We start from the raw sequence: 22,352 nt of genomic DNA, 5'->3' as shown, positions 1-22,352 counted from the left end.
AGTGCTTCAGGATCTCTTGCACTTACATGTGCAGCAGAGTACTGCAATGGAAGCATGCTGGGCCCATAACCCAGAGGTAGGCAGATTGAAACTATCCTTTGCTATATGCATTTTTTTTGTTAATTTAAGTAATCAAAACTGGGATTGATATTTTTGCTCTTTTATTTTCACTTAAAGTACAATAACTTTTACCATTTTATTTGTTTTAATAGTATATTGACAGTATTGTTTTCTTTCAAAAATCCACTTAATTTTCTTTACCCTATTATTAAAATGGTAATTGACAAAAACAAACTACATTGTCACCAGAAGAGCAATACAAAATGTACAAGTGATATATTAAAATCATCTTTCCAGCTTGAATTTCAATGATGCATTGGGGCAACGATTTTGTGAGAAACATCTTCACCCTTAAATAAAGATTTTCTTAATTCCTTACCTGTGTGCTAATTAGATATCACCTTGTTTTCACATTAAACAGACTTCCACATGAGAAAGCAGCAAGGATGCAGTGGCGTTAATGTTTCCTGGTGTCAACCCGTATTATTTCAGTAGACATTGAAATGAGGATGCATCTTGCTGCCTTTCCAATGAAGCAAATTTTATTTAGTAATAGGTGAAAAACCATCCCTACAAAGGTGTTAATCAGAGACTTGGCTTTGTGGACACTTTTCAGAGAACAAATTTGTTAGCATAAAAATAAAGCCAGAAAATTAAGAGCTGTTTAATCACTCAATTGGATTTTTTTGCCAGCATATTTCTTTTTCTCTGCAACCCACTGCTAAATTGTGCTTCCTAGCTGTTTTTATAAAATCACTGAATCAAATCTAACTCTGATTACATCAGAGAAGGCCAGGTACCCTACACCATAAGAGGGGGTTTGAAATGTTGACTTGTCTACTTAAAGATCACCAAAATCTGATCACAAGGTCAATTACGTCCCTGGGTGGGATTGAACCACCAACCTTTTTGTTTATAGCCGTTCACACTAACTGATTGCGCCACAGAGACACTTTGCAAAAGTGTATACTGACAAAGGCTAATAAGCATTCATCTAAAACGTTTCCTAGAAAAACTTTAAAAAGTCAATAATCTGGAGAGTTTTTGTAAGATGTTTCTTCCATCCACCAACGAAGAAACACATTGGTACTTTCCCATGATGAGTGAGTGCTTCAGGATCTCTTGCACTTACATGTGCAGCAAAGTACTGCAATGGAAGCATGCTGGGCCCATAACCCAGAGGTAGGCAGATTAAAACTATCCTCTGCTATATGCATATTTTTTTGTTAATTAAAGTAATCCAAAACTGGGATTGATATTTTTGCTCTTTTATTTTTCATTAAAGTACAATAACTTTTACCATTTTAATTTGTTTTAATAGTATATTGAAAGTATTATTTTCTTTAAAAAATCCACTTAATTTTCTTTACCCTATTATTAAAATGGTAATTGACAAAAACAAACTACATTGTCACCAGAAGAGCAATACAAAATGTACAAGTGATATATTAAAATCATCTTTCCAGCTTGAATTTCAATGATGCATTGGGGCAACGATTTTGTGAGAAACATCTTCACCCTTAAATAAAGATTTTCTTAATTCCTTACCTGTGTGCTAATTAGATATCACCTTGTTTTCACATTAAACAGACTTCCACATGAGAAAGCAGCAAGGATGCAGTGGCGATAATGTTTCCTGGTGTCAACCTGTATTATTTCAGTAGACATTGAAATGAGGATGCATCTTGCTGCCTTTCCAATGAAGCAAGTTTAATTTAGTAATAGGTGAAAAACCATCCTTACAAAGGTGTTAATCAGAGACTTGGCTTTGTGGACACTTTTCAGAGAACAAATTTGTTAGCATAAAAATAAAGCCAGAAAATGAAGAGCTGTTTAATCACTCAATTGGATTTTTTTGCCAGCATATTTCTTTTTCTCTGCAACCCACTGCTAAATTGTGCTTCCTAGCTGTTTTTATAAAATCACTGAATCAAATCTAACTCTGATTACATCAGAGAAGGCCAGGTACCCTACACCATAAGAGGGGGTTTGAAATTTTGACTTGTCTACTTAAAGATCACCAAAATCTGATAACAAGGTCAATTACGTCCCTGGGTGGGATTGAACCACCAACCTTTTGGTTAATAGCCATACACACTAACTGATTGCGCCACAGAGACACTTTGCAAAAGTACATACTGACAAAGGCTAATAAGCATTCATCTAAAACGTTTACTAGAAAAACTTTAAAAAGTCAATAATCTGGAGAGTTTTTGTAAGATGTTTCTTCCATCAACCAACGAAGAAACACATTGGTACTTTCCCATGATGAGTGAGTGCTTCAGGATCTACTGCACTTACATGTGCAGCAGAGTACAGCAATGGAAGCATGCTGGGCACATAACCCAGAGGTAAGCAGATTGAAACTATCCTCTGCTATATGCATTTTTTTTTGTTAATTAAAGTAATCCAAAACTGGGATTGATATTTTGGCTCTTTTATTTTTACTTAAAGTACAATAACTTTTACCATTTTAATTTGTTTTAATAGTATATTGACAGTATTGTTTTCTTTCAAAAATCCACTTAATTTTCTTTACCCTATTATTAAAATGGTAATTGACAAAAACAAACTACATTGTCACCAGAAGAGCAATACAAAATGTACAAGTGATATATTAAAATCATCTTTCCAGCTTGAATTTCAATGATGCATTGGGGCAACGATTTTGTGAGAAACATCTTCACCCTTAAATAAAGATTTTCTTAATTCCTTACCTGTGTGCTAATTAGATATCACCTTGTTTTCACATTAAACAGACTTCTACATGAGAAAGCAGCAAGGATGCAGTGGCGGTAATGTTTCCTGGTGTCAACCTGTATTATTTCAGTAGACATTGAAATGAAGATGCATCTTGCTGCCTTTCCAATGAAGCAAGTTTAATTTAGTAATAGGTGAAAAACCATCCCTACAAAGGTGTTAATCAGAGACTTGGCTTTGTGGACACTTTTCAGAGAACAAATTTGTTAGCATAAAAATAAAGCCAGAAAATGAAGAGCTGTTTAATCACTCAATTGGATTTTTTTTGCCAGCATATTTCTTTTTCTCTGCAACCCACTGCTAAATTGTGCTTCCTAGCTGTTTTTATTAAATCACTGAATCAAATCTAACTCTGATTACATCAGAAAAGGCCAGGTACCCTACACCATAACAGGGGGTTTGAAATTTTGACTTGTCTACTTAAAGATCACCAAAATTTGATAACAAGGTCAATTACGTCCCTGGGTGGGATTGAAACACCAACCTTTTGGTAAGTAGCCGGACACACTAACCGATTGCGCCACAGAGACACTTCGCAAAAAGTACATCCTGACAAAGGCTAATAAGCATACATCTAGAACGTTTCCTAGAAAAACTTTAAAAAGTCAATAATATGGAGAATTTTTGTAAAATGTTTCTTCCATCAACCAACGAAGAAACACATTGGTACTTTCCCATGATGAGTGAGTGCTTCAGGATCTCTTGCACTTACATGTGCAGCAGAGTACTGCAATGGAAGCATGCTGGGCCCATAACCCAGAGGTAGGCAGATTGAAACTATCCTTTGCTATATGCATTTTTTTTTGTTAATTTAAGTAATCAAAACTGGGATTGATATTTTTGCTCTTTTATTTTTACTTGAAGTACAATAACTTTTACCATTTTAATTTGTTTGAATAGTATATTGACAGTATAGTTTTCTTTAAAAAATCAACTTAATTTTCTTTACCCTATTATTAAAAGGGTAATTGACAAAAACAAACTACATTGTCACCAGAAGAGCAATACAAAATGTACAAGTGATATATTAAAATCATCTTTCCAGCTTGAATTTCAATGATGCATTGGGGCAACGATTTTGTGAGAAACATCTTCACCCTTAAATAAAGATTTTCTTAATTCCTTACCTGTGTGCTAATTAGATATCACCTTGTTTTCACATTAAACAGACTTCCACATGAGAAAGCAGCAAGGATGCAGTGGCGTTAATGTTTCCTGGTGTCAACCTGTATTATTTCAGTAGAAATTGAAATGAGGATGCATCTTGCTGCCTTTCCAATGAAGCAAGTTTAATTTAGTAATAGGTGAAAAACCATCCCTACAAAGGTGTTAATCAGAGACTTGGCTTTGTGGACACTTTTCAGAGAACAAATTTGTTAGCATAAAAATAAAGCCAGAAAATGAAGAGCTGTTTAATCACTCAATTGGATTTTTTTGCCAGCATATTTCTTTTTCTCTGCAACCCACTGCTAAATTGTGCTTCCTAGCTGTTTTTATAAAATCACTGAATCAAATCTAACTCTGATTACATCAGAGAAGGCCAGGTACCCTACACCATAAGAGGGGGTTTGAAATTTTGACTTGTCTACTTAAAGATCACCAAAATCTGATAACAAGTTCAATTACGTCCCTGGGTGGGATTGAACCACCAACCTTTTGGTTAGTAGCTGGACACACTAACCGATTGCGCCACAGAGACACTTTGCGAAAAGTATATACTGACAAAGGCTAATAAGCATACATCTAGAACGTTTCCTAGAAAAGCTTTAAAAAGTCAATAATCTGGAGAGTTTTTGTAAGATGTTTCTTCCATCAACCAACGAAGAAACACATTGGTACTTTCCCATGATGAGTGAGTGCTTCAGGATCTCTTGCACTTACATGTGCAGCAGAGTACTGCAATGGAAGCATGCTGGGCCCATAACCCAGAGGTAGGCAGATTGAAACTATCCTTTGCTATATGCATTTTTTTTTGTTAATTTAAGTAATCAAAACTGGGATTGATATTTTTGCTCTTTTATTTTTACTTAAAGTACAATAACTTTTACCATTTTAATTTGTTTTAATAGTATATTGACAGTATAGTTTTCTTTAAAAAATCCACTTAATTTTCTTTACCCTATTATTAAAAGGGTAATTGACAAAAACAAACTACATTGTCACCAGAAGAGCAATACAAAATGTACAAGTGATATATTAAAATCATCTTTCCAGCTTGAATTTCAATGATGCATTGGGGCAACGATTTTGTGAGAAACATCTTCACCCTTAAATAAAGATTTTCTTAATTCCTTACCTGTGTGCTAATTAGATATCACCTTGTTTTCACATTAAACAGACTTCTACATGAGAAAGCAGCAAGGATGCAGTGGCGTTAATGTTTCCTGGTGTCAACCTGTATTATTTCAGTAGACATTGAAATGAGGATGCATCTTGCTGCCTTTCCAATGAAGCAAGTTTAATTTAGTAATAGGTGAAAAACCATCCCTACAAAGGTGTTAATCAGAGACTTGGCTTTGTGGACACTTTTCAGAGAACAAATTTGTTAGCATAAAAATAAAGCCAGAAAATGAAGAGCTGTTTAATCACTCAATTGGATTTTTTTTCCCAGCATATTTCTTTTTCTCTGCAACCCACTGCTAAATTGTGCTTCCTATCTGTTTTTATAAAATCACTGAATCAAATCTAACTCTGATTACATCAGAGAAGGCCAGGTACCCTACACCATAACAGGGGGTTTGAAATTTTGACTTGTCTACTTAAAGATCACCAAAATCTGATAACAAGGTCAATTACGTCCCTGGGTGGGATTGAACCACCAACCTTTTGGTTAGTAACCAGACACACTAACCGATTGCGCCACAGAGACACTTTGTAAAAAGTACGTACTGACAAAGGCTAATAAGCATACATCTAGAACGTTTCCTAGAAAAACTTTAAAAAGTCAATAATCTGGAGAGTTTTTGTAAGATGTTTCTTCCATCAACCAACGAAGAAACACATTGGTACTTTCCTATGATGAGTGAGTGCTTCAGGATCTCTTGCACTTACATGTGCAGCAGAGTACTGCAATGGAAGCATGCTGGGCCCATAACCCAGAGGTAGGCAGATTGAAACTATCCTTTGCTATATGCATTTTTTTTGTTAATTTAAGTAATCAAAACTGGGATTGATATTTTTGCTCTTTTATTTTTACTTAAAGTACAATAACTTTTACCATTTTAATTTGTTTTAATAGTATATTGACAGTATAGTTTTCTTTAAAAAATCCACTTAATTTTCTTTACCCTATTATTAAAAGGGTAATTAACAAAAACAAACTACATTGTCACCAGAAGAGCAATACAAAATGTACAAGTGATATATTAAAATCATCTTTCCAGCTTGAATTTCAATGATGCATTGGGGCAACGATTTTGTGAGAAACATCTTCACCCTTAAATAAAGATTTTCTTAATTCCTTACCTGTGTGCTAATTAGATATCACCTTGTTTTCACATTAAACAGACTTCTACATGAGAAAGCAGCAAGGATGCAGTGGCGTTAATGTTTCCTGGTGTCAACCTGTATTATTTCAGTAGACATTGAAATGAGGATGCATCTTACTGCCTTTCCAATGAAGCAAGTTTAATTTAGTAATAGGTGAAAAACCATCCTTACAAAGGTGTTAATCAGAGACTTGGCTTTGTGGACACTTTTCAGAGAACAAATTTGTTAGCATAAAAATAAAGCCAGAAAATGAAGAGCTGTTTAATCACTCAATTGGATTTTTTTGCCAGCATATTTCTTTTTCTCTGCAACCCACTGCTAAATTGTGCTTCCTAGCTGTTTTTATAAAATCACTGAATCAAATCTAACTCTGATTACATCAGAGAAGGCCAGGTACCCTACACCATAAGAGGGGGTTTGAAATTTTGACTTGTCTACTTAAAGATCACCAAAATCTGATAACAAGGTCAATTACGTCCCTGGGTGGGATTGAACCACCAACCTTTTGGTTAATAGCCATACACACTAACTGATTGCGCCACAGAGACACTTTGCAAAAGTACATACTGACAAAGGCTAATAAGCATTCATCTAAAACGTTTACTAGAAAAACTTTAAAAAGTCAATAATCTGGAGAGTTTTTGTAAGATGTTTCTTCCATCAACCAACGAAGAAACACATTGGTACTTTCCCATGATGAGTGAGTGCTTCAGGATCTACTGCACTTACATGTGCAGCAGAGTACAGCAATGGAAGCATGCTGGGCACATAACCCAGAGGTAAGCAGATTGAAACTATCCTCTGCTATATGCATTTTTTTTTGTTAATTAAAGTAATCCAAAACTGGGATTGATATTTTGGCTCTTTTATTTTTACTTAAAGTACAATAACTTTTACCATTTTAATTTGTTTTAATAGTATATTGACAGTATTGTTTTCTTTCAAAAATCCACTTAATTTTCTTTACCCTATTATTAAAATGGTAATTGACAAAAACAAACTACATTGTCACCAGAAGAGCAATACAAAATGTACAAGTGATATATTAAAATCATCTTTCCAGCTTGAATTTCAATGATGCATTGGGGCAACGATTTTGTGAGAAACATCTTCACCCTTAAATAAAGATTTTCTTAATTCCTTACCTGTGTGCTAATTAGATATCACCTTGTTTTCACATTAAACAGACTTCTACATGAGAAAGCAGCAAGGATGCAGTGGCGGTAATGTTTCCTGGTGTCAACCTGTATTATTTCAGTAGACATTGAAATGAAGATGCATCTTGCTGCCTTTCCAATGAAGCAAGTTTAATTTAGTAATAGGTGAAAAACCATCCCTACAAAGGTGTTAATCAGAGACTTGGCTTTGTGGACACTTTTCAGAGAACAAATTTGTTAGCATAAAAATAAAGCCAGAAAATGAAGAGCTGTTTAATCACTCAATTGGATTTTTTTTGCCAGCATATTTCTTTTTCTCTGCAACCCACTGCTAAATTGTGCTTCCTAGCTGTTTTTATTAAATCACTGAATCAAATCTAACTCTGATTACATCAGAAAAGGCCAGGTACCCTACACCATAACAGGGGGTTTGAAATTTTGACTTGTCTACTTAAAGATCACCAAAATTTGATAACAAGGTCAATTACGTCCCTGGGTGGGATTGAAACACCAACCTTTTGGTTAGTAGCCGGACACACTAACTGATTGCGCCACAGAGACACTTCGCAAAAAGTACATCCTGACAAAGGCTAATAAGCATACATCTAGAACGTTTCCTAGAAAAACTTTAAAAAGTCAATAATATGGATAATTTTTGTAAAATGTTTCTTCCATCAACCAACGAAGAAACACATTGGTACTTTCCCATGATGAGTGAGTGCTTCAGGATCTCTTGCACTTACATGTGCAGCAGAGTACTGCAATGGAAGCATGCTGGGCCCATAACCCAGAGGTAGGCAGATTGAAACTATCCTTTGCTATATGCATTTTTTTTGTTAATTTAAGTAATCAAAACTGGGATTGATATTTTTGCTCTTTTATTTTTACTTGAAGTACAATAACTTTTACCATTTTAATTTGTTTGAATAGTATATTGACAGTATAGTTTTCTTTAAAAAATCAACTTAATTTTCTTTACCCTATTATTAAAAGGGTAATTGACAAAAACAAACTACATTGTCACCAGAAGAGCAATACAAAATGTACAAGTGATATATTAAAATCATCTTTCCAGCTTGAATTTCAATGATGCATTGGGGCAACGATTTTGTGAGAAACATCTTCACCCTTAAATAAAGATTTTCTTAATTCCTTACCTGTGTGCTAATTAGATATCACCTTGTTTTCACATTAAACAGACTTCCACATGAGAAAGCAGCAAGGATGCAGTGGCGTTAATGTTTCCTGGTGTCAACCTGTATTATTTCAGTAGAAATTGAAATGAGGATGCATCTTGCTGCCTTTCCAATGAAGCAAGTTTAATTTAGTAATAGGTGAAAAACCATCCCTACAAAGGTGTTAATCAGAGACTTGGCTTTGTGGACACTTTTCAGAGAACAAATTTGTTAGCATAAAAATAAAGCCAGAAAATGAAGAGCTGTTTAATCACTCAATTGGATTTTTTTTCCCAGCATATTTCTTTTTCTCTGCAACCCACTGCTAAATTGTGCTTCCTATCTGTTTTCATAAAATCACTGAATCAAATCTAACTCTGATTACATCAGAGAAGGCCAGGTACCCTACACCATAACAGGGGATTTGAAATTTTGACTTGTCTACTTAAAGATCACCAAAATCTGATAACAAGGTCAATTACGTCCCTGGGTGGGATTGAACCACCAACCTTTTGGTTAGTAACCAGACACACTAACCGATTGCGCCACAGAGACACTTTGTAAAAAGTACGTACTGACAAAGGCTAATAAGCATACATCTAGAACGTTTCCTAGAAAAACTTTAAAAAGTCAATAATCTGGAGAGTTTTTGTAAGATGTTTCTTCCATCAACCAACGAAGAAACACATTGGTACTTTCCCATGATGAGTGAGTGCTTCAGGATCTACTGCACTTACATGTGCAGCAGAGTACAGCAATGGAAGCATGCTGGGCACATAACCCAGAGGTAAGCAGATTGAAACTATCCTCTGCTATATGCATTTTTTTTTGTTAATTAAAGTAATCCAAAACTGGGATTGATATTTTGGCTCTTTTATTTTTACTTAAAGTACAATAACTTTTACCATTTTAATTTGTTTTAATAGTATATTGACAGTATTGTTTTCTTTCAAAAATCCACTTAATTTTCTTTACCCTATTATTAAAATGGTAATTGACAAAAACAAACTACATTGTCACCAGAAGAGCAATACAAAATGTACAAGTGATATATTAAAATCATCTTTCCAGCTTGAATTTCAATGATGCATTGGGGCAACGATTTTGTGAGAAACATCTTCACCCTTAAATAAAGATTTTCTTAATTCCTTACCTGTGTGCTAATTAGATATCACCTTGTTTTCACATTAAACAGACTTCTACATGAGAAAGCAGCAAGGATGCAGTGGCGGTAATGTTTCCTGGTGTCAACCTGTATTATTTCAGTAGACATTGAAATGAAGATGCATCTTGCTGCCTTTCCAATGAAGCAAGTTTAATTTAGTAATAGGTGAAAAACCATCCCTACAAAGGTGTTAATCAGAGACTTGGCTTTGTGGACACTTTTCAGAGAACAAATTTGTTAGCATAAAAATAAAGCCAGAAAATGAAGAGCTGTTTAATCACTCAATTGGATTTTTTTTGCCAGCATATTTCTTTTTCTCTGCAACCCACTGCTAAATTGTGCTTCCTAGCTGTTTTTATTAAATCACTGAATCAAATCTAACTCTGATTACATCAGAAAAGGCCAGGTACCCTACACCATAACAGGGGGTTTGAAATTTTGACTTGTCTACTTAAAGATCACCAAAATTTGATAACAAGGTCAATTACGTCCCTGGGTGGGATTGAAACACCAACCTTTTGGTTAGTAGCCGGACACACTAACTGATTGCGCCACAGAGACACTTCGCAAAAAGTACATCCTGACAAAGGCTAATAAGCATACATCTAGAACGTTTCCTAGAAAAACTTTAAAAAGTCAATAATATGGATAATTTTTGTAAAATGTTTCTTCCATCAACCAACGAAGAAACACATTGGTACTTTCCCATGATGAGTGAGTGCTTCAGGATCTCTTGCACTTACATGTGCAGCAGAGTACTGCAATGGAAGCATGCTGGGCCCATAACCCAGAGGTAGGCAGATTGAAACTATCCTTTGCTATATGCATTTTTTTTGTTAATTTAAGTAATCAAAACTGGGATTGATATTTTTGCTCTTTTATTTTTACTTGAAGTACAATAACTTTTACCATTTTAATTTGTTTGAATAGTATATTGACAGTATAGTTTTCTTTAAAAAATCAACTTAATTTTCTTTACCCTATTATTAAAAGGGTAATTGACAAAAACAAACTACATTGTCACCAGAAGAGCAATACAAAATGTACAAGTGATATATTAAAATCATCTTTCCAGCTTGAATTTCAATGATGCATTGGGGCAACGATTTTGTGAGAAACATCTTCACCCTTAAATAAAGATTTTCTTAATTCCTTACCTGTGTGCTAATTAGATATCACCTTGTTTTCACATTAAACAGACTTCCACATGAGAAAGCAGCAAGGATGCAGTGGCGTTAATGTTTCCTGGTGTCAACCTGTATTATTTCAGTAGAAATTGAAATGAGGATGCATCTTGCTGCCTTTCCAATGAAGCAAGTTTAATTTAGTAATAGGTGAAAAACCATCCCTACAAAGGTGTTAATCAGAGACTTGGCTTTGTGGACACTTTTCAGAGAACAAATTTGTTAGCATAAAAATAAAGCCAGAAAATGAAGAGCTGTTTAATCACTCAATTGGATTTTTTTTCCCAGCATATTTCTTTTTCTCTGCAACCCACTGCTAAATTGTGCTTCCTATCTGTTTTCATAAAATCACTGAATCAAATCTAACTCTGATTACATCAGAGAAGGCCAGGTACCCTACACCATAACAGGGGATTTGAAATTTTGACTTGTCTACTTAAAGATCACCAAAATCTGATACAAAGGTCAATTACGTCCCTGGGTGGGATTGAACCACCAACCTTTTGGTTAGTAACCAGACACACTAACCGATTGCGCCACAGAGACACTTTGTAAAAAGTACGTACTGACAAAGGCTAATAAGCATACATCTAGAACGTTTCCTAGAAAAACTTTAAAAAGTCAATAATCTGGAGAGTTTTTGTAAGATGTTTCTTCCATCAACCAAAGAAGAAACACATTGGTACTTTCCCATGATGAGTGAGTGCTTCAGGATCTCTTGCACTTACATGTGCAGCAGAGTACTGCAATGGAAGCATGCTGGGCCCATAACCCAGAGGTAGGCAGATTGAAACTATCCTTTGCTATATGCATTTTTTTTGTTAATTTTAGTAATCAAAACTGGGATTGATATTTTTGCTCTTTTATTTTTACTTAAAGTACAATAACTTTTACCATTTTAATTTGTTTTAATAGTATATTGACAGTATAGTTTTCTTTAAAAAATCCACTTAATTTTCTTTACCCTATTATTAAAAGGGTAATTGACAAAAACAAACTACATTGTCACCAGAAGAGCAATACAAAATGTACAAGTGATATATTAAAATCATCTTTCCAGCTTGAATTTCAATGATGCATTGGGGCAACGATTTTGTGAGAAACATCTTCACCCTTAAATAAAGATTTTCTTAATTCCTTACCTGTGTGCTAATTAGATATCACCTTGTTTTCACATTAAACAGACTTCTACATGAGAAAGCAGCAAGGATGCAGTGGTGTTAATGTTTCCTGGTGTCAACCTGTATTATTTCAGTAGACATTGAAATGAGGATGCATCTTGCTGCCTTTCCAATGAAGCAAGTTTAATTTAGTTATAGGTGAAAAACCATCCCTACAAAGGTGTTAATCAGAGACTTGGCTTTGTGGATACTTTTTAGAGAACAAATTTGTTAGCATAAAAATAAAGGCAGAAAATGAAGAGCTGTTTAATCACTCAATTGGATTTTTCTGCCAGCATATTTTTTTTCTCTGCAACCCATTGCTAAATTGTGCTTCCTAGCTGTTTTTTATAAAATCACTGAATCAAATCTAACTCTGATTACATCAGAGAAGGCCAGGTACCCTACACCATAAGAGGGGGTTTGAAATTTTGACTTGTCTACTTAAATATCACCAAAACCTGATCACAAGGTCAATTATGTCCCTGGGTGGGATTGAACCACCAACCTTTTGGTTAGTAGCCAGACACACTAACCGATTGCGCCACAGAGACACTTTGCAAAAAGTACATACTGACAAAGGCTAATAAGCATTTATCTAGAACGTTTCCTAGAAAAACTTTAAAAAGTCAATAATCTGGAGAGTTTTTGTAGGAATTTTCTTAACTCAACCAACGAAGAAACACATTGGTACTTTCCCATGATGAGATGAGTGCTTCAGGATCTCTTGCACTTACATGTGCAGCAGAGTACTGCAATGGAAGCATGCTGGGCCCATTACCCAGAGGTAGGCAGATTGAAACTATCCTCTGCTATATGCATTTTTTTTGTTAATTAAAGTAATCCAAAACTGGGATTGATATGTTAGCTATTTTATGTTTACTTAAAGTACAATAACTTTTACCATTTTAATTTGTTTTAATAGTATATTGACAGTATTGTTTTCTTTCAAAAATCCACTTAATTTTCTTTACCCTATTATTAAAATGGTAATTGACAAAAACAAACTACATTGTCACCAGAAGAGCAATACAAAATGTACAAGTGATATATTAAAATCATCTTTCCAGCTTGAATTCCAATGATGCATTGGGGCAACGATTTTGTGAGAAACATCTTCACCCTTAAATAAAGATTTTCTTAATTCCTTACCTGTGTGCTAATTAGATATCACCTTGTTTTCACATTAAACAGACTTCCACATGAGAAAGCAGCAAGGATGCATTGGCGTTAATGTTTCCTGGTGTCAACCTGTATTATTTCAGTAGACATTGAAATGAGGATGCATCTTACTGCCTTTCCAATGAAGCAAGTTTAATTTAGTAATAGGTGAAAAACCATCCCTACAAAGGTGTTAATCAGAGACTTGGCTTTGTGGACACTTTTCAGAGAACAAATTTGTTAGCATAAAAATAAAGCCAGAAAATGAAGAGCTGTTTAATCACTCAATTGGATTTTTTTGCCAGCATATTTCTTTTTCTCTGCAACCCACTGCTAAATTGTGCTTCCTAGCTGTTTTTATAAAATCACTGAATCAAATCTAACTCTGATTACATCAGAGAAGGCCAGGTACCCTACACCATAAGAGGGGGTTTGAAATTTTGACTTGTCTACTTAAAGATCACCAAAATCTGATAACAAGTTCAATTACGTCCCTGGGTGGGATTGAACCACCAACCTTTTGGTGAGTAGCTGGACACACTAACCGATTGCGCCACAGAGACACTTTGCGAAAGGTATATACTGACAAAGGCTAATAAGCATACATCTAGAACGTTTCCTAGAAAAGCTTTAAAAAGTCAATAATCTGGAGAGTTTTTGTAAGATGTTTCTTCCATCAACCAACGAAGAAACACATTGGTACTTTCCCATGATGAGTGAGTGCTTCAGGATCTCTTGCACTTACATGTGCAGCAGAGTACTGCAATGGAAGCATGCTGGGCCCATAACCCAGAGGTAGGCAGATTGAAACTATCCTTTGCTATATGCATTTTTTTTTTGTTAATTTAAGTAATCAAGACTGGGATTGATATTTTTGCTCTTTTATTTTTACTTAAAGTACAATAACTTTTACCATTTTAATTTGTTTTAATAGTATATTGACAGTATAGTTTTCTTTAAAAAATCCACTTAATTTTCTTTACCCTATTATTAAAAGGGTAATTGACAAAAACAAACTACATTGTCACCAGAAGAGCAATACAAAATGTACAAGTGATATATTAAAATCATCTTTCCAGCTTGAATTTCAATGATGCATTGGGGCAACGATTTTGTGAGAAACATCTTCACCCTTAAATAAAGATTTTCTTAATTCCTTACCTGTGTGCTAATTAGATATCACCTTGTTTTCACATTAAACAGACTTCTACATGAGAAAGCAGCAAGGATGCAGTGGTGTTAATGTTTCCTGGTGTCAACCTGTATTATTTCAGTAGACATTGAAATGAGGATGCATCTTGCTGCCTTTCCAATGAAGCAAGTTTAATTTAGTTATAGGTGAAAAACCATCCCTACAAAGGTGTTAATCAGAGACTTGGCTTTGTGGATACTTTTTAGAGAACAAATTTGTTAGCATAAAAATAAAGGCAGAAAATGAAGAGCTGTTTAATCACTCAATTGGATTTTTCTGCCAGCATATTTTTTTTCTCTGCAACCCATTGCTAAATTGTGCTTCCTAGCTGTTTTTTATAAAATCACTGAATCAAATCTAACTCTGATTACATCAGAGAAGGCCAGGTACCCTACACCATAAGAGGGGGTTTGAAATTTTGACTTGTCTACTTAAATATCACCAAAACCTGATCACAAGGTCAATTATGTCCCTGGGTGGGATTGAACCACCAACCTTTTGGTTAGTAGCCAGACACACTAACCGATTGCGCCACAGAGACACTTTGCAAAAAGTACATACTGACAAAGGCTAATAAGCATTCATCTAGAACGTTTCCTAGAAAAACTTTAAAAAGTCAATAATCTGGAGAGTTTTTGTAGGAATTTTCTTAACTCAACCAACGAAGAAACACATTGGTACTTTCCCATGATGAGTGAGTGCTTCAGGATCTCTTGCACTTACATGTGCAGCAGAGTACTGCAATGGAAGCATGCTGGGCCCATAACCCAGAGGTAGGCAGATTGAAACTATCCTTTGCTATATGCATTTTTTTTTGTTAATTTAAGTAATCAAAACTGGGATTGATATTTTTGCTCTTTTATTTTTACTTAAAGTACAATAACTTTTACCATTTTAATTTGTTTTAATAGTATATTGACAGTATAGTTTTCTTTAAAAAATCCACTTAATTTTCTTTACCCTATTATTAAAAGGGTAATTGACAAAAACAAACTACATTGTCACCAGAAGAGCAATACAAAATGTACAAGTGATATATTAAAATCATCTTTCCAGCTTGAATTTCAATGATGCATTGGGGCAACGATTTTGTGAGAAACATCTTCACCCTTAAATAAAGATTTTCTTAATTCCTTACCTGTGTGCTAATTAGATATCACCTTGTTTTCACATTAAACAGACTTCTACATGAGAAAGCAGCAAGGATGCAGTGGCGTTAATGTTTCCTGGTGTCAACCTGTATTATTTCAGTAGACATTGAAATGAGGATGCATCTTGCTGCCTTTCCAATGAAGCAAGTTTAATTTAGTAATAGGTGAAAAACCATCCCTACAAAGGTGTTAATCAGAGACTTGGCTTTGTGGACACTTTTCAGAGAACAAATTTGTTAGCATAAAAATAAAGCCAGAAAATGAAGAGCTGTTTAATCACTCAATTGGATTTTTTTTCCCAGCATATTTCTTTTTCTCTGCAACCCACTGCTAAATTGTGCTTCCTATCTGTTTTTATAAAATCACTGAATCAAATCTAACTCTGATTACATCAGAGAAGGCCAGGTACCCTACACCATAACAGGGGGTTTGAAATTTTGACTTGTCTACTTAAAGATCACCAAAATCTGATAATAAGGTCAATTACGTCCCTGGGTGGGATTGAACCACCAACCTTTTGGTTAGTAACCAGACACACTAACCGATTGCGCCACAGAGACACTTTGTAAAAAGTACGTACTGACAAAGGCTAATAAGCATACATCTAGAACGTTTCCTAGAAAAACTTTAAAAAGTCAATAATCTGGAGAGTTTTTGTAAGATGTTTCTTCCATCAACCAACGAAGAAACACATTGGTACTTTCCTATGATGAGTGAGTGCTTCAGGATCTCTTGCACTTACATGTGCAGCAGAGTACTGCAATGGAAGCATGCTGGGCCCATAACCCAGAGGTAGGCAGATTGAAACTATCCTTTGCTATATGCATTTTTTTTGTTAATTTAAGTAATCAAAACTGGGATTGATATTTTTGCTCTTTTATTTTTACTTAAAGTACAATAACTTTTACCATTTTAATTTGTTTTAATAGTATATTGACAGTATAGTTTTCTTTAAAAAATCCACTTAATTTTCTTTACCCTATTATTAAAAGGGTAATTGACAAAAACAAACTACATTGTCACCAGAAGAGCAATACAAAATGTACAAGTGATATATTAAAATCATCTTTCCAGCTTGAATTTCAATGATGCATTGGGGCAACGATTTTGTGAGAAACATCTTCACCCTTAAATAAAGATTTTCTTAATTCCTTACCTGTGTGCTAATTAGATATCACCTTGTTTTCACATTAAACAGACTTCTACATGAGAAAGCAGCAAGGATGCAGTGGCGTTAATGTTTCCTGGTGTCAACCTGTATTATTTCAGTAGACATTGAAATGAGGATGCATCTTACTGCCTTTCCAATGAAGCAAGTTTAATTTAGTAATAGGTGAAAAACCATCCTTACAAAGGTGTTAATCAGAGACTTGGCTTTGTGGACACTTTTCAGAGAACAAATTTGTTAGCATAAAAATAAAGCCAGAAAATGAAGAGCTGTTTAATCACTCAATTGGATTTTTTTGCCAGCATATTTCTTTTTCTCTGCAACCCACTGCTAAATTGTGCTTCCTAGCTGTTTTTATAAAATCACTGAATCAAATCTAACTCTGATTACATCAGAGAAGGCCAGGTACCCTACACCATAAGAGGGGGTTTGAAATTTTGACTTGTCTACTTAAAGATCACCAAAATCTGATAACAAGGTCAATTACGTCCCTGGGTGGGATTGAACCACCAACCTTTTGGTTAATAGCCATACACACTAACTGATTGCGCCACAGAGACACTTTGCAAAAGTACATACTGACAAAGGCTAATAAGCATTCATCTAAAACGTTTACTAGAAAAACTTTAAAAAGTCAATAATCTGGAGAGTTTTTGTAAGATGTTTCTTCCATCAACCAACGAAGAAACACATTGGTACTTTCCCATGATGAGTGAGTGCTTCAGGATCTACTGCACTTACATGTGCAGCAGAGTACAGCAATGGAAGCATGCTGGGCACATAACCCAGAGGTAAGCAGATTGAAACTATCCTCTGCTATATGCATTTTTTTTTGTTAATTAAAGTAATCCAAAACTGGGATTGATATTTTGGCTCTTTTATTTTTACTTAAAGTACAATAACTTTTACCATTTTAATTTGTTTTAATAGTATATTGACAGTATTGTTTTCTTTCAAAAATCCACTTAATTTTCTTTACCCTATTATTAAAATGGTAATTGACAAAAACAAACTACATTGTCACCAGAAGAGCAATACAAAATGTACAAGTGATATATTAAAATCATCTTTCCAGCTTGAATTTCAATGATGCATTGGGGCAACGATTTTGTGAGAAACATCTTCACCCTTAAATAAAGATTTTCTTAATTCCTTACCTGTGTGCTAATTAGATATCACCTTGTTTTCACATTAAACAGACTTCTACATGAGAAAGCAGCAAGGATGCAGTGGCGGTAATGTTTCCTGGTGTCAACCTGTATTATTTCAGTAGACATTGAAATGAAGATGCATCTTGCTGCCTTTCCAATGAAGTAAGTTTAATTTAGTAATAGGTGAAAAACCATCCCTACAAAGGTGTTAATCAGAGACTTGGCTTTGTGGACACTTTTCAGAGAACAAATTTGTTAGCATAAAAATAAAGCCAGAAAATGAAGAGCTGTTTAATCACTCAATTGGATTTTTTTTGCCAGCATATTTCTTTTTCTCTGCAACCCACTGCTAAATTGTGCTTCCTAGCTGTTTTTATTAAATCACTGAATCAAATCTAACTCTGATTACATCAGAAAAGGCCAGGTACCCTACACCATAACAGGGGGTTTGAAATTTTGACTTGTCTACTTAAAGATCACCAAAATTTGATAACAAGGTCAATTACGTCCCTGGGTGGGATTGAAACACCAACCTTTTGGTTAGTAGCCGGACACACTAACCGATTGCGCCACAGAGACACTTCGCAAAAAGTACATCCTGACAAAGGCTAATAAGCATACATCTAGAACGTTTCCTAGAAAAACTTTAAAAAGTCAATAATATGGAGAATTTTTGTAAAATGTTTCTTCCATCAACCAACGAAGAAACACATTGGTACTTTCCCATGATGAGTGAGTGCTTCAGGATCTCTTGCACTTACATGTGCAGCAGAGTACTGCAATGGAAGCATGCTGGGCCCATAACCCAGAGGTAGGCAGATTGAAACTATCCTTTGCTATATGCATTTTTTTTGTTAATTTAAGTAATCAAAACTGGGATTGATATTTTTGCTCTTTTATTTTTACTTGAAGTACAATAACTTTTACCATTTTAATTTGTTTGAATAGTATATTGACAGTATAGTTTTCTTTAAAAAATCAACTTAATTTTCTTTACCCTATTATTAAAAGGGTAATTGACAAAAACAAACTACATTGTCACCAGAAGAGCAATACAAAATGTACAAGTGATATATTAAAATCATCTTTCCAGCTTGAATTTCAATGATGCATTGGGGCAACGATTTTGTGAGAAACATCTTCACCCTTAAATAAAGATTTTCTTAATTCCTTACCTGTGTGCTAATTAGATATCACCTTGTTTTCACATTAAACAGACTTCCACATGAGAAATCAGCAAGGATGCAGTGGCGTTAATGTTTCCTGGTGTCAACCTGTATTATTTCAGTAGAAATTGAAATGAGGATGCATCTTGCTGCCTTTCCAATGAAGCAAGTTTAATTTAGTAATAGGTGAAAAACCATCCCTACAAAGGTGTTAATCAGAGACTTGGCTTTGTGGACACTTTTCAGAGAACAAATTTGTTAGCATAAAAATAAAGCCAGAAAATGAAGAGCTGTTTAATCACTCAATTGGATTTTTTTCCCCAGCATATTTCTTTTTCTCTGCAACCCACTGCTAAATTGTGCTTCCTATCTGTTTTTATAAAATCACTGAATCAAATCTAACTCTGATTACATCAGAGAAGGCCAGGTACCCTACACCATAACAGGGGGTTTGAAATTTTGACTTGTCTACTTAAAGATCACCAAAATCTGATAACAAGGTCAATTACGTCCCTGGGTGGGATTGAACCACCAACCTTTTGGTTAGTAACCAGACACACTAACCGATTGCGCCACAGAGACACTTTGTAAAAAGTACGTACTGACAAAGGCTAATAAGCATACATCTAGAACGTTTCCTAGAAAAACTTTAAAAAGTCAATAATCTGGAGAGTTTTTGTAAGATGTTTCTTCCATCAACCAAAGAAGAAACACATTGGTACTTTCCCATGATGAGTGAGTGCTTCAGGATCTCTTGCACTTACATGTGCAGCAGAGTACTGCAATGGAAGCATGCTGGGCCCATAACCCAGAGGTAGGCAGATTGAAACTATCCTTTGCTATATGCATTTTTTTTGTTAATTTTAGTAATCAAAACTGGGATTGATATTTTTGCTCTTTTATTTTTACTTAAAGTACAATAACTTTTACCATTTTAATTTGTTTTAATAGTATATTGACAGTATAGTTTTCTTTAAAAAATCCACTTAATTTTCTTTACCCTATTATTAAAAGGGTAATTGACAAAAACAAACTACATTGTCACCAGAAGAGCAATACAAAATGTACAAGTGATATATTAAAATCATCTTTCCAGCTTGAATTTCAATGATGCATTGGGGCAACGATTTTGTGAGAAACATCTTCACCCTTAAATAAAGATTTTCTTAATTCCTTACCTGTGTGCTAATTAGATATCACCTTGTTTTCACATTAAACAGACTTCTACATGAGAAAGCAGCAAGGATGCAGTGGTGTTAATGTTTCCTGGTGTCAACCTGTATTATTTCAGTAGACATTGAAATGAGGATGCATCTTGCTGCCTTTCCAATGAAGCAAGTTTAATTTAGTTATAGGTGAAAAACCATCCCTACAAAGGTGTTAATCAGAGACTTGGCTTTGTGGATACTTTTTAGAGAACAAATTTGTTAGCATAAAAATAAAGGCAGAAAATGAAGAGCTGTTTAATCACTCAATTGGATTTTTCTGCCAGCATATTTTTTTTCTCTGCAACCCATTGCTAAATTGTGCTTCCTAGCTGTTTTTTTATAAAACCACTGAATCAAATCTAACTCTGATTACATCAGAGAAGGCCAGGTACCCTACACCATAAGAGGGGGTTTGAAATTTTGACTTGTCTACTTAAATATCACCAAAACCTGATCACAAGGTCAATTATGTCCCTGGGTGGGATTGAACCACCAACCTTTTGGTTAGTAGCCAGACACACTAACCGATTGCGCCACAGAGACACTTTGCAAAAAGTACATACTGACAAAGGCTAATAAGCATTCATCTAGAACGTTTCCTAGAAAAACTTTAAAAAGTCAATAATCTGGAGAGTTTTTTAGGAATTTTCTTAACTCAACCAACGAAGAAACACATTGGTACTTTCCCATGATGAGATGAGTGCTTCAGGATCTCTTGCACTTACATGTGCAGCAGAGTACTGCAATGGAAGCATGCTGGGCCCATTACCCAGAGGTAGGCAGATTGAAACTATCCTCTGCTATATGCATTTTTTTTGTTAATTAAAGTAATCCAAAACTGGGATTGATATGTTAGCTATTTTATGTTTACTTAAAGTACAATAACTTTTACCATTTTAATTTGTTTTAATAGTATATTGACAGTATTGTTTTCTTTCAAAAATCCACTTAATTTTCTTTACCCTATTATTAAAATGGTAATTGACAAAAACAAACTACATTGTCACCAGAAGAGCAATACAAAATGTACAAGTGATATATTAAAATCATCTTTCCAGCTTGAATTCCAATGATGCATTGGGGCAACGATTTTGTGAGAAACATCTTCACCCTTAAATAAAGATTTTCTTAATTCCTTACCTGTGTGCTAATTAGATATCACCTTGTTTTCACATTAAACAGACTTCCACATGAGAAAGCAGCAAGGATGCATTGGCGTTAATGTTTCCTGGTGTCAACCTGTATTATTTCAGTAGACATTGAAATGAGGATGCATCTTACTGCCTTTCCAATGAAGCAAGTTTAATTTAGTAATAGGTGAAAAACCATCCCTACAAAGGTGTTAATCAGAGACTTGGCTTTGTGGACACTTTTCAGAGAACAAATTTGTTAGCATAAAAATAAAGCCAGAAAATGAAGAGCTGTTTAATCACTCAATTGGATTTTTTTGCCAGCATATTTCTTTTTCTCTGCAACCCACTGCTAAATTGTGCTTCCTAGCTGTTTTTATAAAATCACTGAATCAAATCTAACTCTGATTACATCAGAGAAGGCCAGGTACCCTACACCATAAGAGGGGGTTTGAAATTTTGACTTGTCTACTTAAAGATCACCAAAATCTGATAACAAGTTCAATTACGTCCCTGGGTGGGATTGAACCACCAACCTTTTGGTTAGTAGCTGGACACACTAACCGATTGCGCCACAGAGACACTTTGCGAAAAGTATATACTGACAAAGGCTAATAAGCATACATCTAGAACGTTTCCTAGAAAAGCTTTAAAAAGTCAATAATCTGGAGAGTTTTTGTAAGATGTTTCTTCCATCAACCAACGAAGAAACACATTGGTACTTTCCCATGATGAGTGAGTGCTTCAGGATCTCTTGCACTTACATGTGCAGCAGAGTACTGCAATGGAAGCATGCTGGGCCCATAACCCAGAGGTAGGCAGATTGAAACTATCCTTTGCTATATGCATTTTTTTTTTGTTAATTTAAGTAATCA

General features: G+C 34.8%; 8 non-coding genes across 8 annotated transcripts; all 8 read right to left on the bottom strand.

Annotated features, from left to right (window-relative positions):
• Nucleotides 1–5,615: 5,615 nt before the first annotated feature.
• TRNAS-ACU (transfer RNA serine (anticodon ACU)) lies at nt 5,616–5,689 on the bottom strand. The gene has a single exon. It is a non-coding gene; the product is annotated as a tRNA-Ser (tRNA).
• Nucleotides 5,690–9,122: 3,433 nt separating this feature from the next.
• TRNAS-ACU (transfer RNA serine (anticodon ACU)) lies at nt 9,123–9,196 on the bottom strand. The gene has a single exon. It is a non-coding gene; the product is annotated as a tRNA-Ser (tRNA).
• Nucleotides 9,197–11,462: 2,266 nt separating this feature from the next.
• On the bottom strand, nt 11,463–11,536 carry TRNAS-ACU (transfer RNA serine (anticodon ACU)). The gene has a single exon. It is a non-coding gene; the product is annotated as a tRNA-Ser (tRNA).
• A 1,094-nt stretch (nt 11,537–12,630) lies between these two features.
• TRNAS-ACU (transfer RNA serine (anticodon ACU)) lies at nt 12,631–12,704 on the bottom strand. The gene has a single exon. It is a non-coding gene; the product is annotated as a tRNA-Ser (tRNA).
• A 2,266-nt stretch (nt 12,705–14,970) lies between these two features.
• Nucleotides 14,971–15,044, bottom strand: TRNAS-ACU (transfer RNA serine (anticodon ACU)). The gene has a single exon. It is a non-coding gene; the product is annotated as a tRNA-Ser (tRNA).
• Nucleotides 15,045–16,140: 1,096 nt separating this feature from the next.
• Nucleotides 16,141–16,214, bottom strand: TRNAS-ACU (transfer RNA serine (anticodon ACU)). Its single transcript has one exon. It is a non-coding gene; the product is annotated as a tRNA-Ser (tRNA).
• A 3,433-nt stretch (nt 16,215–19,647) lies between these two features.
• TRNAS-ACU (transfer RNA serine (anticodon ACU)) lies at nt 19,648–19,721 on the bottom strand. Its single transcript has one exon. It is a non-coding gene; the product is annotated as a tRNA-Ser (tRNA).
• A 1,095-nt stretch (nt 19,722–20,816) lies between these two features.
• Nucleotides 20,817–20,890, bottom strand: TRNAS-ACU (transfer RNA serine (anticodon ACU)). Its single transcript has one exon. It is a non-coding gene; the product is annotated as a tRNA-Ser (tRNA).
• Nucleotides 20,891–22,352: the final 1,462 nt, after the last annotated feature.

This window comes from Pseudophryne corroboree, unplaced genomic scaffold, assembly GCF_028390025.1.
Source record: "Pseudophryne corroboree isolate aPseCor3 unplaced genomic scaffold, aPseCor3.hap2 scaffold_1132, whole genome shotgun sequence".
NCBI classification, from domain to species: Eukaryota; Metazoa; Chordata; class Amphibia; order Anura; family Myobatrachidae; genus Pseudophryne; species Pseudophryne corroboree.
The sequence above is the reverse complement of the archived record's forward strand: the minus strand, read 5'-3'. Positions and strand labels throughout refer to the sequence as shown.